Raw genomic sequence first — 13225 nt, 5'->3', positions numbered from 1 at the left:
AGGTTCCTGCACTGCCCAGGGATGAGGCCACAAGCTTGGCTAAACGTCGGTTTAAGGTATGAGTGCCTTAAAGAACACAAACTGGTATCCTTCCCACTGGCTATCCGGTTTTCCACAGCACTCTGTAGAAAATTTGATCAGGAGGGGACGGTTTCCAGGCGGCTTGTGAGTTGGTTGGTTCCACCAAATTCGAGGGAAGAAGTTAACCTTGAAGGGCTTCTCTGTCGATGGAGTTTCAGGCAATTCGGACCTACAGCAGGGCTTCACCGGTCGTCCAGGAGTTGCAGCAGTCCTCTTCCTTCAGCTCGTCTTCGGTTCTTTCGTTCCAGTGGTCGACTCTGCTTTCCAAGTCCCAGGGACCTGCTTTTGAACAGTTTTCCCCCATTCATTCCAGCCTGGCTGTCACTCACACAGCAGGGTGGCTGTCTTTGCCGGACAGCCAGCCAGCCAATCACGCCAGAGTGCATCCAGGTCTCCTAGGAGACTAAGCACAGGGAGTTTCGGGCACCTCCCTCACATCCTGTCCACCCCAGAGGAGGGCTTCAGAACTGGAACTCGCCAAAGGACAATGAACAAAGGGACCAAACCTGGTTAAACACAAGAAGGACCTTTCCTAAAAGAAACGGCGAAAAAAATCGACCGGAGTCTGTTTTTACAGATACGTCTTGGGCGCCATCTTGAAAAACATGGCTGACCCGATTTTTTGCTACCATTGTTCGCGGTCTGGTAAAATCATGGTAGTTTGATCTAAACCACTGCCTCCAGCCATGGTAGGAAAGGGTAACATTTCACTGTTACATGAGTGTTTTGACTCAGGGGATGCTGGGCAACCCCTCCAGTACTCTATAGGAAGATAGTGCGTGCTGGGTCAGTAAATATAAAGAGACTAGTAAAGTCAATTTACCTTTACATGCTCTGGAGACAATAGTCAGTCCCAGAGAAAGTGTTTAAACCTTGGGGAGTCTGAAAGACACCCCTTTGCCACTACACTGAAGGTGTTGTGTGACACAAAGAAAAAGATGATGCCTATGGAGTTGTTTAAAAACCCCATAACCAAAGAACACAAAAGTAAAACACACATCAAAATACATGGAAGAGTGGGAAAAAAAGGCTCACACTCTTCCCAGGTAGAAAAATCAAATCCTAGAAATCCAGCAAAGTTGCTGGGGGTCTCAAAAGGTAAGGGAAATTAGCACATTTTGAGAATCCTCCCTAAACACAGAGGAAGAACAAAGCCTCATGGACAAGGAAGTAGGAGAGTTTCTAAAGAAAATGGAGATAAGGCCAGCGCAGCAGGTGGCGCAACGCTTCCTAAGCAATGTCTTACTGGTGAAACAGAAGCAAAAGGTCAGGCCGGTGATAATCTCAGACAATTTAACGCCTTTCTCGTGTACCGACACTGCAAGATGGAGGAAATCCATCTCTTCAGGGACATTTTGCAGAAAGGGCACTGGCTAACCTGCATAGATTTGAGGGATGCCTATCTAGCAGTACCCATTCCTGAGATGCACCAGCAATTTTTAGAATTCCTCTGGTGATGGCAAAGGTGAGAGTTTATGTGTCTCCCTTTTCAGACTAACTTCAGCACATTGGTGCTTCACAAAGCTACTCAGGAGTCAGACTGATTTTATACATCGAGGATATTTGTCTCATGGCGCAGGATCCGATGCGGCTACCAGAGCAAATGGTCCCAATGACGAGTCTCCTAGAGAAACTCTCATCAATTGGGAGAAATCCGAGACCAGACCACAGCAGAGAATGGAGTTCCTGCGGTTTATCACAGACTCAAAGCTGGGGCACTATCTCTGCCTCTGTAGAAATTGAACGACCCTTTGAAACATCACAGTATTGACTTTCCATTAAGGACTAAACTTTACTTGACAGTCTTATGTTTGCTCAATCACCTCTTCTGTTTACAAGTTCTTTTAACTAACTGATCAATTTTCCATCAATCAAATGTCATAACAAGTTGCATGTGTCAGTAATTTTACAGTCACTTATCTAAGAAGGAATCTGCTGAACCTCCAAGGGAACCTGACAGCAGGTGCGGACACTAAACAGGCAGACAACACACGGCGGATCCCTGCTGGAGTTGGAGGCGGTTCATTACAGGTTTTGTTCTTCGCTATACCCTGTTCGAGATGGAGTCATTCATTAGGAAGCTACAGCGAGACAGTGAAAGAAAGAGGAATTGGGGATGAGGAATTGTGAGGCGATAGGACCATAACGCTGTGATTCATGGACTAGGACAAGTGTTATGCCTGAGGGCAATAGAGTTTCAAACTGCAAAGACTACATTGACACAGAAAATGTTTTTTCTTTGATTTTTGTTTAATGTTTTTTTTCTTTTTAAGATTGCTGCTTGAGTTTTAATAAAGAAGAGTGTGCATAATACGAGCCTCTGTGTCTTTAATAGAATCATGACTTTCCTGAAAGAAAGTATTGACAATCTGGACTCTACCACAGTACCAACTGCCTCAATGGAGTTTACCATCAGACAGCATTTCTGGCTAGTCCCTTTTTTCTGGCAATGTATTCCATATTGTATCATGGAGTGCCCCCTACATTATCACAATTTTTTTTTTATTTGTATTGGATAATAAAATCATCCTTTCAAATTTTTACATCATCATAATTTCATTACTATACACATTTATGACATCATACAAGTCATAATTCATACTATTCAAAACATAATTCATACTATTCATAATTCATACAAGGATAAGTCATAATTCATAATTCATGCAAGGAAAACACCAAATAAAATTTCAACAGCACAAAGCAATCACCCTCTAAAATCAAGGATTAATCAAAATGATATTATATCCGGAAAAATGGTCAATAAAAAATGAATGATTGCTATACGAACCGTTAGCTTTCCATTATTAAATAAAAGGTGCCTCACTGCCTCTGGTTCCATGTTACTACATGAACTTACAAATTATTTACTGAAGTGTCTACTCCTCAGCTCTAGGTTAGGGCACTTAGTTAAAACATGTTCTAAATTTTCCTTGCTGAATTTGTTACTACAGAAGTGACAATATTCCAAATCTCTGGAAATCATCCTTCTTCTCACCAGGATTTCACGTGTTGGCCACAGATTCAGCGTGAACCTTTGGTATAGGTTACGCATTTGAGGGCTAGGGAATTTGGAGAGATAGTCTGCCATACTTCAAAAATGCTTATGTACAAATGGATTGGACTTAAAGTCAATATATCGAAAACATAAATTCCGATTTACAAGCCAATCATTTTGATATATTTTGGCTTTTGCTCGATCAGGATTCTCAAGCAATAAATCCAATGTTATTGATGCATCGGCCAACGCGTGCAATACATATTCACACCATTCTTTGGTAAAAACCTGATCACGAGCAAGCAGATGTTTTGCCATTATTCCCAAAAGATTCGAGGTTTTTAGACCTAAAATGCTTTTTCTCAGTGTGGCAGCCATTTTCTACTTCACTTGTACTTCGAGGGATAATAAGCCCAATGCAGGCCTAATCAATGGCAGCGGGACGGATTTTGGTAACATCAGTAGCTCTTTCCAAAACCGGGATTCACATTTTTGCCAGCTTATGCTTGCCACAATTAGACACTCAGTTCCATATATCGTAGGGATGATCTTTTGTTGGTAAAAAGTCATTATATGACTTATAGTAAATTTCCCAAATTTCCCTTTTAACATTTTCGCTTGTTGTATTAGCGTCTCAAGTTTATTATATCTCTCAAGTTCATTAATTTTATTTGACACCGGGACTGCAAAAGTTAGACCCAAGTATCGATACTGCTCTACCTTAGAAAGACTTCTGTTTTGTAGCTGCCACTTGTAATTTTTGACTTTAGTCTTAAAATGTGGATGACAAACCATAATCTGTGTTTTAGGCAAATTAATGATTAGATTGTTTTTCATCACAAAGTCATTCAACTTATCAAGCAACCACTGTAACCCTGCTGGAGTTTGGGATAAGAGAATGAGATCATCCGCATACAATATGGGCGAGATTTTTTCTGTCCCTAATTTTGGTGGGTCACATTTCAGAGATCTCATCTCCATGCCTAATTCTAACCAGAAAAAGTTAAAGACTGATGAGGCCAATATACAACCTTGTTTTACCCCTCGGAATGTATTCAATTTGTCAGACAGTTTTCCATCCAAGGTTAATCTTACTTGTACTGTGGTGTTATTGTGAAAGCGCATAATCAGCTACAGTAAAGACTGAGAGCAATTGTTTTGTACTAGTTTTTGATACAAGATGTTCCTATCAATTGAATCAAAAGCAGATTGAAAGTCTATGTACGCTATATACAGCACTTGGTTCTTTTTAGCATATTTAGTGCCATAAGATTTGGGATAGTACCCAACCCAGCTACAAAGCCCGTTTGAAAGGGTCATGTAGCTCATTCTTCAATGTCCATTCTCTGAAGTCTCTCAACACCAATCTAGTAAAGATCTTGCCAGGCGCATCAAGTAACGCAATGGGTCTATAGCTAGACAGGCTCGAGCGGTCACCTTTTTTATATATAGGGACCAACAGAGAATGTGTCCAAGAGGCAGGCAGGGATTGATTCATATTAATTATCCTGAATATTTCAAAGAGTATCCCGGCCCATAGCTCAGGATGCTTTTTGAAGGTCCTATTTGATAACCCATCAGGTCCACAGGCACCTGAGTTACTGATTTTATTTATGAAGAATTTAATATCTTCCAGATCATACTTTTGGAAAAAGGGACCCAGATCCTGCGGAATAGTCACTATCGAGTTGGAAGGGGCTGCATAATACTCCAATATATGGGCACACCACACCTGGTCGGTAACATTATTTGCTTGCATAATGTTTTGTGAGTAATGCGTTGACTTACTCAATAAGGCACAGATTTGTGCTAGGTTTTTCGACTGTATTTTCGCCAGCATATTTTCACCATCCTGCTGCAGTCTAAGTCCTCTAGTAGCTCTGAGCCAATTTGTATATGTTGTTTTAATATGGGCCAACGCAAGTCCTCTTTCCTTCAAGGTCAAACAATTAACTGCCCTTATTTGACGCCGATACTCAGCCTTCCTTGCTCTGGTGGCAGCATCATACACATGTATCTGGGGACGATCTAGGTGATCTCTACACCCTCCTTTGCCTCTTCTGTCGGCTTGAAGGTATTGTAACATGTCAGCATAACACGGCTGCAAATGATTCCCCCCTGTACACCTTTGACTTTCAAGTTGATCTTTGAGCCATTTTAACAATCTCTCCGACCATCATAGCCTATTACCATTATTATTTACAACAAGATTTACTCTCATTAGATTTTTTTTGTCCGGTTGTTGGTTCGCCACTGACTGTCCATTGCATCACAAGTTGGTTGTGATCACTCTGTGTATTTTCCACAATGCAAAACTTATTGATCCCCTCAAACATATTCATATTCACATAAATAAAGTAAATTATGGAAACACTACCACCACAATGCCAAGTTGGATGAGGGGGAATATCGGAAGGAAAAGCACCATTCAACTGTATCAAATTATTTGATGAGACAATTCAGCCCATTTATTCAGTCTTGGATTATACTTTAAGGGCTGGTCATTGGTGCAATCCAAATTAAAATCTCCAGCAATTATAATTCGTGAAATTGATGAGTCCATTACAATAAGACTACATAGGTCTCCAAATGATTTGAAAAAGGACCCGTCCGATATTCCCACTGGATTACAGTAGACATTTATCAGCCCATACGATTCATTGTTGACTTTTACTTTAACCAGTTGGAGAAATTCATTCGGCGTTTCCCATGCCTACGCGCAGATCCCCCCTTTAGATTTAATGGCTATGAGTAGGCCAGACATCGGTCTTCCGTGCAAAGCCTGTGATGCAGGATTTTAAAAAAGATCAAAGCCATCCCACACAGGTACCGACATTAGCCATGTTTCCTGTAACATAATTATGTCGAATTGCACTAGATCATTGTTGTCATTATTTAACAGATGGACAAAGCTCCTTGTATTCCAACTAATTAATGCCAGATTTATATTTGCGGCTGATCCTACTAGTTAGGCTCGATCTTTTCTTTGATTACAATTACAATTACACACTTCACCCTGTTTAGTATTTCTTTTCCGTGAGGCAAAGGTTAGAACCATTGAGATTGTAATTCAGCAGTACCTCATTTTTGATTTCGACATTTGCAGTTGTTTCAGTGAATACTGTAAATCCCAACAATGTCAAATCAGTTTTAGCAAGCCAGATTGTATTTTGCACCAACCTCGAATTCATCCATATTCTTACACTTTGGCGATTCCCTTTGTCCAGCTCCAAGTCTGTGGAACAAATGTCCTCAAGACTTGGTATATCCGAGAATATGGCTAAAATAGCTCTTCTATTTAGTTCATATTGCACTGCCGGAGAGGCGTTACAAGACAGCCTCAATGAATAATTTGCCAGTGATTTTCTCTTAATGGTCGCGGGTTTAGTCTCCGACACAACTTTTGTAACTGCTGCCATTGAGGGCATGGAACTTCTTTGTCTGCCACCGGTACTCAAAGCATTTTGTATAATGTTTAAAAATTCTGGCGTAATCTGTGAGATCAAGGAATTCTGAGGTATTACAGGACTTATGTACTCTTTGGCCTTTTGGCAGATTTCTGGATTTACCATATGGTTCTCTCCCAGTCCCAAAGGCAAATTATTTAACTCTATTGTTGTAGGTATGTTTATGGGTGGGACAAAATTTGTTTCCACCCTTTGTTCTTTAAAACTAACACTTTTAATCTTTTTACATAAGGGCATTGGCTCCGGCTTATCCATGTTAACCACCAAATTGCTACTCATGTAGGCATCTACTGCCTTTCTTATCTCCTGGCGATGGAAATCTCTTATATTGAGGCTCGGCACAGTGGTCCTCACTTCTCCAGAATTAGAGGCTTTCTCAACTGGAACTTTTTCCCTCTTGGACCCAGTCCGGAGATTCTGATCTGTTACCTCATCAACCAGAGCATCAAGGGGGGCATGTGCTAGTACTGGTTGCAATGAACCACTTCCCGTTCGATCATCCTTTGAGTAAGTACGCATGTGATATTTTTTTGCAATAGCTTGAGCAGTTGTGATTGTATTGTTAGTTGGAATGCTTAACTTTTTGATAAATGTTTGTATTTTAGCCCCCTTCTTATTTGTTGGCATTGGTTGATTTTTTGGTAGCTTTTTACTCACATGGTTACTCTGCTTTGTACCACTTTTTGCCTGTTTGGTGACGACTGTATAGGCAACTTTGTCTTCCTTCATCACAGTGTCACTAGCGAATCGCCTCCCTACAACTTCGTTCTCTGTACACTTACCCTCCTGCGTAGCTATTTTGTCAGGCGCATTACATTCCAACACCTCACCTATAATACAATCCATTTGTGGGATAAGTTTGTACCCCGCCCTAACACCCATGTTCCCTGCTATTGAACATGTAGTTAGATCAGGGCGCGTTATACTTGGATTATCACTTTTCAATTTCAATTTGTGCATAGCTTTCTTTGCCATAAAAGCAAATGCTCAATTTGAAGGGCTTGCTTACGGACCTGTTCAGCCAAGGTATCATATAATTTAAACAGCACAGCCAATGAAAATTGAGTAGCTTTTAGCGCAATTTCCATGAGTACAACACTATTTGGGACCTGGTTGCCTATTTCTATTTTCTGCAATGGTTCCACATCATTGGGTACTGTTGGTTCCTGCCCTACCTCCCCACAGCTTGGTGCCTCCTCATCTACACACACATATGGAGTAACACATTTCCTCGGAGTTGGAGCACAATATGACACATTTACACTCGAATAACCAGAACCAATAGTAGAAAACATATCAGGTGTTTTCGATAAATTATCTGTGAGCAATTGTGCAGAAAACCCAGAATTAAGAAAGTTCAAATCAATTATGGCATCATCTTTTTCACCACCATCCACTACGACTTTAGAGGCATTATCAAAGGCTGTACATTGCACCGTATTCAGCAAACTAGTGTCCGTTATTGAAATATTCAGATTTGCCATTATGGTCCTCGGGACTGTGCCCAACGTGATGTTTTTTTTTTACTTACATTTGTTTCCTGCTGTTGTGGTTTACCATGATTACCATTTCTCCTAGACAAGGCATCAATCACATTTACATTGGAGTCATTAATAGTAATTGGCTGAGTACCTACACCCGCCCCCCCGGCCAAGGGCGGTTGGATCCTTGGCGGTAATGGATCTTGGCAGAATTCTCTAATATCCGTCCCATGACTTAAGACGGTTTTCACCTTATTTGCCTTTCGCAAAACCTTTGGCGTGGATGTATTACTTAAATGACAGTTTATGACATTATTACTCGTCCGACTCGCCACACACGGTGCGCTAAGCGGACATATGCCCTTTGGCATGCCTGCCTTCAAAGACATGACCATGAAACCACATTCACCCTCACCCGCGCAAGTCAAAAAAAATTAAAGGATGGACGAAATACACCTCTCCCACCTCTCCGCTCCACTGTGCTCCGAGGCAAAGAGGGAACGATGGGCCTGACGGAATTTGCTCGGAGCGTTCCAATCTATTACAGAGATCCCAAATCAATAATCACATAGGCTTGGGGATAGGCACCTCGCAACGAGAACCGCAAACAGACAACAGTACTTAGCTTGTACTTTGCAGTGCGCGGCGCGGGTGCGCCAAGGTGCCGGTATTTATTGGAGTAGGCGGATCGTTGCACAAAACCAAGGGCGGGGCCAACCTCCCAAACACACACCCTAGGAAATAAATAAATAAATAAATAAGGGGTTTTAGATATATGACTTCAAAAAAATAAGAAAATTAATTCTCAGTTTTAACCCATCCCAAGGCTATACAGATTTCAATGGGCTCCAAGTATGGATATGATTGCGGGCACACAGTTTTCAAATGGGCTCCTACTATAAATGGCAATGCGGCCACACAGTTTTCAATGGACTCCACTATGAGCCCTACGTGCAAGTACAAAAGTCACCTCCTACTTCCTGAATGGAGGGTCAGGCACTTCGCGTGTCTCCAGCAAAGATGTCCTCCAGGGCTGAAATAAACAGCACGCCACGAGTGCCGATCCGGATTCAATACATCTGAAATGCGTAGGCAATCAGAAACGTTAGCCCGGGATAGTGTCGCGAACAGCCAACAGTACTTAGCTTGTACTTTGCGGTGCCTGTCAACAGAGCTGCCAAGTGTCCCTAAAATCGTGGAAGTCTCTAGCAAAAGGAGGCGGACACCTGCACTCTCGTATTTGAGCAGGATTTTCTTTCTACATCTGCAAAGAAATTCAGCTGTGCCTCAGACAGTCCCTTTGTTTGTGGCAACACTGGGTTGAAGTAAGTAACACACTGCTGAACACAGCACTCAACAGCACATGCTGGTCTGACTGGGGCTAAGCTGTGTCCTGTACACCTCTGCTGCTGAATTTCCAGCTGATCTCAGTGGCAACTTTGGATAAAGAGGGATAAATGGTATAGATAAGATGATCATGTGTGTAATTTCAGCACAGGTGGTGTGCGAGAGGCTACACAGCCCATGTGATGGTCTGACATGCATATTCTGGCACACAAACATGACTGTAGTGTCTGACAAGACATATTCTTGCTTTGCTTCTAAATATTATTAGAAACCACATCCTGCAGTCTCATAAGAAGCACAGTTTAGAGTTTCTAAGCCAGTACTTTCGTTTTATAATGTTACATAAGAAAAGGAGAGGACCTTGCAATTCTCTTATTGATTTCATGTGCAAGTTCATCACTACCAGGTCGGTGCTGCGGGCCCCGGTCAATGTCAAGGGATAGGCTTCACGGAGGGACTACTTCACCTTAATGTCTACTTTCCTGAAGCCTCAGCCTGAGGAAAATCCAGACACTTCCCAACAGACTGGTCCCTCTGAATGTCGCTGTGGCTCATATGTCTCACACTCTACACGACCTCTATTGTTCTTCAAAATCATGCATGAAATAGACAACTGTCCTCAGGGCCACAGCTTTATGGAAGAAATGGCAGCAATTATATGGCTTTTCCCCTAGTCCATGTTGGCAAGAGAGTAACAATATTCTTATACTGCAGGCCCATGTGAAATATAGCTTTCTCTTAAATCTATGTATCATATGTTTGTCCTTCTGTAGGCTGTTGATTTCTTGGAGTCATAGATGTGTGTGATGTGTTGCATTTTGATAAGTTGTTCACATAGCTCTCAACCATTTGGGTCGCGAAGGCGGGTGAAAACACCCGATTTTAGTTTTGGCGGGTGAGACGCCCATTGAAATGAATGGGCGTGCTGGAGGCTTGGCGGGTGAGTCAGCTGTTTACAAGGCGGGTGACACCCGCCAAAAGCGTGAGAGTTGAGAGCTATGTGTTCATTTTGTGAGGCCCATTGCTTCCAAGTCACATTTTACATGTTACTGTGTGGGATCTCAGCAGTGGGACAAAGAATAGAAGAAAAGCATGACAGGGTTTAGTTAAAAACAATATTTCCAGAGACACATGGCCTAGATGGAGCCTGGGGTCCCCTGGTATATTAAACAGGCCAGGCATTTCAGGAGCCACATAAGGAAAGAAGGAATGCCCTTTTCCCTGGAATAGGGGGTGCAGAGAGTGGGGGCTCCCAAAGCATTGATACGAACAGAAATGCGACATTCACAAATAGAGTGTGAGGTGTTCTTTGGTCTGTTCTGGTGTCGTCATGTCCACCTTTACATTTTTCATCATCCTAACATGATCGTGATGGACCCAAAACCCCTACTGCCAATTTTCCAAGGGTCATTTCTTCGCACACCACTCCCATTAGAGCACTTGACTGCAACTGTCAGATTACATGGTAACTGTCCATTTCGATGCAGTGGCTGGCAACCCCATGGACTACCTGCTCGGTTATCCAGGTCTTCGGGCGTCGACATCGGAGGCAGTGGAAGTTGAGGCAAAAGCTCTGGTTAGCATGGTCAGATCGATGACTCCTCTAAAATATTTATCACTTTGATTGTCCTGCTGCTATTTAAATTCGTTTTCAGCTGTGTGCACATCGTGATTGTCCTGCTGCTGTTTAAATTCGCTTTTATCTGTGTGCACATTGTGATTGTCCTGCTGCTTTTTAAATTCGTTTTCAGCTGTATGCCCATCTTGATTGTCCTGCTCCTGTTTACATTTGTTTTTAGCTTTGTGCATAACCTGCTTTTCATGAGAATGTGTTAACAAGTCCACCCCTCTGTACTCTGTCTAGTCTGCCACCGGTTACCTCACCCTTCCTCAGTCCCATTGTCCCTCTGTGCTGTTATTCCCCTCAGCCATACACCCACTACGTCCCCTTCCTCTGCGTGTTCACTGTTCTTCTGTGCATATTACCTCCCCCAGCTCCCATTGTTTTTCTCCCATTCTTGTTCCCTGTCTCCCCCCCCCTCTACCTTCTGCTCTCGCTGTGCCTCTGTGGCCTCAGTCTGGTTAAGTGTACCTCACTCTCTGCAGTTTGCTACGGTGCTATCTATCTCTCCTATCTTCTCAAACTGCTTCTCTATCTCTTATCCTTCACCCCTTACTAAGTCTGTCAGGAAGAACCTCAAGAAGGACATACTGAGCTCTAACCCAGGCCTTCCAATTGCAAGCACCTACATCATTTCCTCTGCCAGAGAGACTCTCACAGACATACTCTGTCGTTCCCTCACCCGTCCTATGGACTCTCCATATGATTGCTCTTCTCTCTCCTTTCTCTTCTTTGCCCATCAATGGTGGCACCCGCTGCGAGGTCATTCTTGCCCTCTCCACCTCCAGGGTCATCATCAATGTCTACAGCAATGGTACCATCATGGTCCATGGTCCTCAAACCAACCTTCTACTCTTTCATAGGCTCCTCCCCCGCCTTATCAACCTCCCTCCGCCTTTTGCACCAGCTCCTTCAGCTGCCCTGGCTCCCATGCCAGCTGTGCCCACCTTGGCTCCCTTGCCACCTCCTAACCACCATTCTACCCTCGCCATGGCTTTCTTGCCACCACCCCACACATTGACAATCCCATGTGCCTTCTCCTCTTGGGTGAACCAGTCACCCACTAACAGAGAATCTGGGGCTCCCTTGCCCCCTGTGGTGCCTCCCGCACCGGCTCCCTCCTCACCCATTATGGTCCCGTCTCCCTTACCGGCCTTGGCTCCTCTGCCCCCTTCTACCTCTGTCCCTCAGGTACTATCGTTACTTAGGGGGGCCCACTGTCCCCTGCTCCCCCCATAAGTCTTTCACTGATTGCAAGCTGCTCCACATTGCCATGGTAAGCACTCGCTCAGCTGTCAAACACTCCTCTGACATCTGCAACCTCCTTGAACTCCTGGATTGTGATGTTCTTGATCACTGAAACCTGGTTCAAGGATTGCTCTGTCACAAGCTTTGACACACTTCTCCCAGAAGGCTACACAATACTCTCTCTTCCTAGACCAAACAGATCAGGTGGGGGAGTAGCATTGATCTTCCCTGAGTGTATCCCTGTGTCTGTCATTCCCACTCAGGCCTACTCATCCTTTGAGTGCCTGATCTGCAGGCTGTCCCTCTCTCCAAGCTCTTCACTACTGCTGTCCACCTTCTATCAGCCACCTGGTCAGCCCTCCCTCTTCCTTTCGTAATGGGCTGACCTGGCCTCCTCTCTCCTTTCCTCCTCTTCTCATCTCCTACTGGGTGATCCCAACATCCATCTCGACTCACCTGATTCCTTAAGACCTTTATGCAACCTTTGCGACTCTCCCTTTCTTTCCATCTTACCGTCTGGCCCAACGCACAGCGCTGGCCACACCCTGGATGCTCTCTTCTCAACTGACATTCCGCTATCTATCCCTCTCACTACTTCTCTCTCCTGGACTGATCATTTTCTCCTCTCTTCTCACTTGAAGCTCTCTTCTCCCGTTGCATAGGTAAGCCCGGCACTGCCTCCCGTCTACAAGGTCATCTGACCCATGAAAAGAGTCTCAGTAGCTGCCTTTGCTTCCACCTATTATACTCCTTCCACTCCTGCGACTGACTCCCACCCTGCCACAGCCCTCTCAAACTTTAACCTCTCTGTTTCCAATACTCTTTATATTCTTGCCTCTGTCATGAGGGTACGATTGAAGCCTACCAAAAAGTGCAACTCTTTGTATGACTCCAAATCAGCTTCTGTTAAACACAAGTGCAGGGCAGCCAAATAGAAATGGGATTCCTCTGGCGCACCCTCTGACAAACTGACCTGCTGCCT

The 13225-nt window shown here is 43.7% G+C and overlaps 1 long non-coding RNA gene across 1 annotated transcript in view; it reads left to right on the top strand.

Moving 5' to 3' along the window:
- LOC138487730 (uncharacterized) overlaps positions 1–13225 on the top strand; it is a 187402-nt gene that overhangs the window by 120024 nt on the left and 54153 nt on the right. The window lies entirely within an intron of this gene.

This window comes from Ambystoma mexicanum, chromosome 9, assembly GCF_040938575.1.
Source record: "Ambystoma mexicanum isolate Mex_15411 chromosome 9, UKY_AmexF1_1, whole genome shotgun sequence".
Classification (NCBI taxonomy): domain Eukaryota; kingdom Metazoa; phylum Chordata; class Amphibia; order Caudata; family Ambystomatidae; genus Ambystoma; species Ambystoma mexicanum.
The sequence above is the reverse complement of the archived record's forward strand: the minus strand, read 5'-3'. Positions and strand labels throughout refer to the sequence as shown.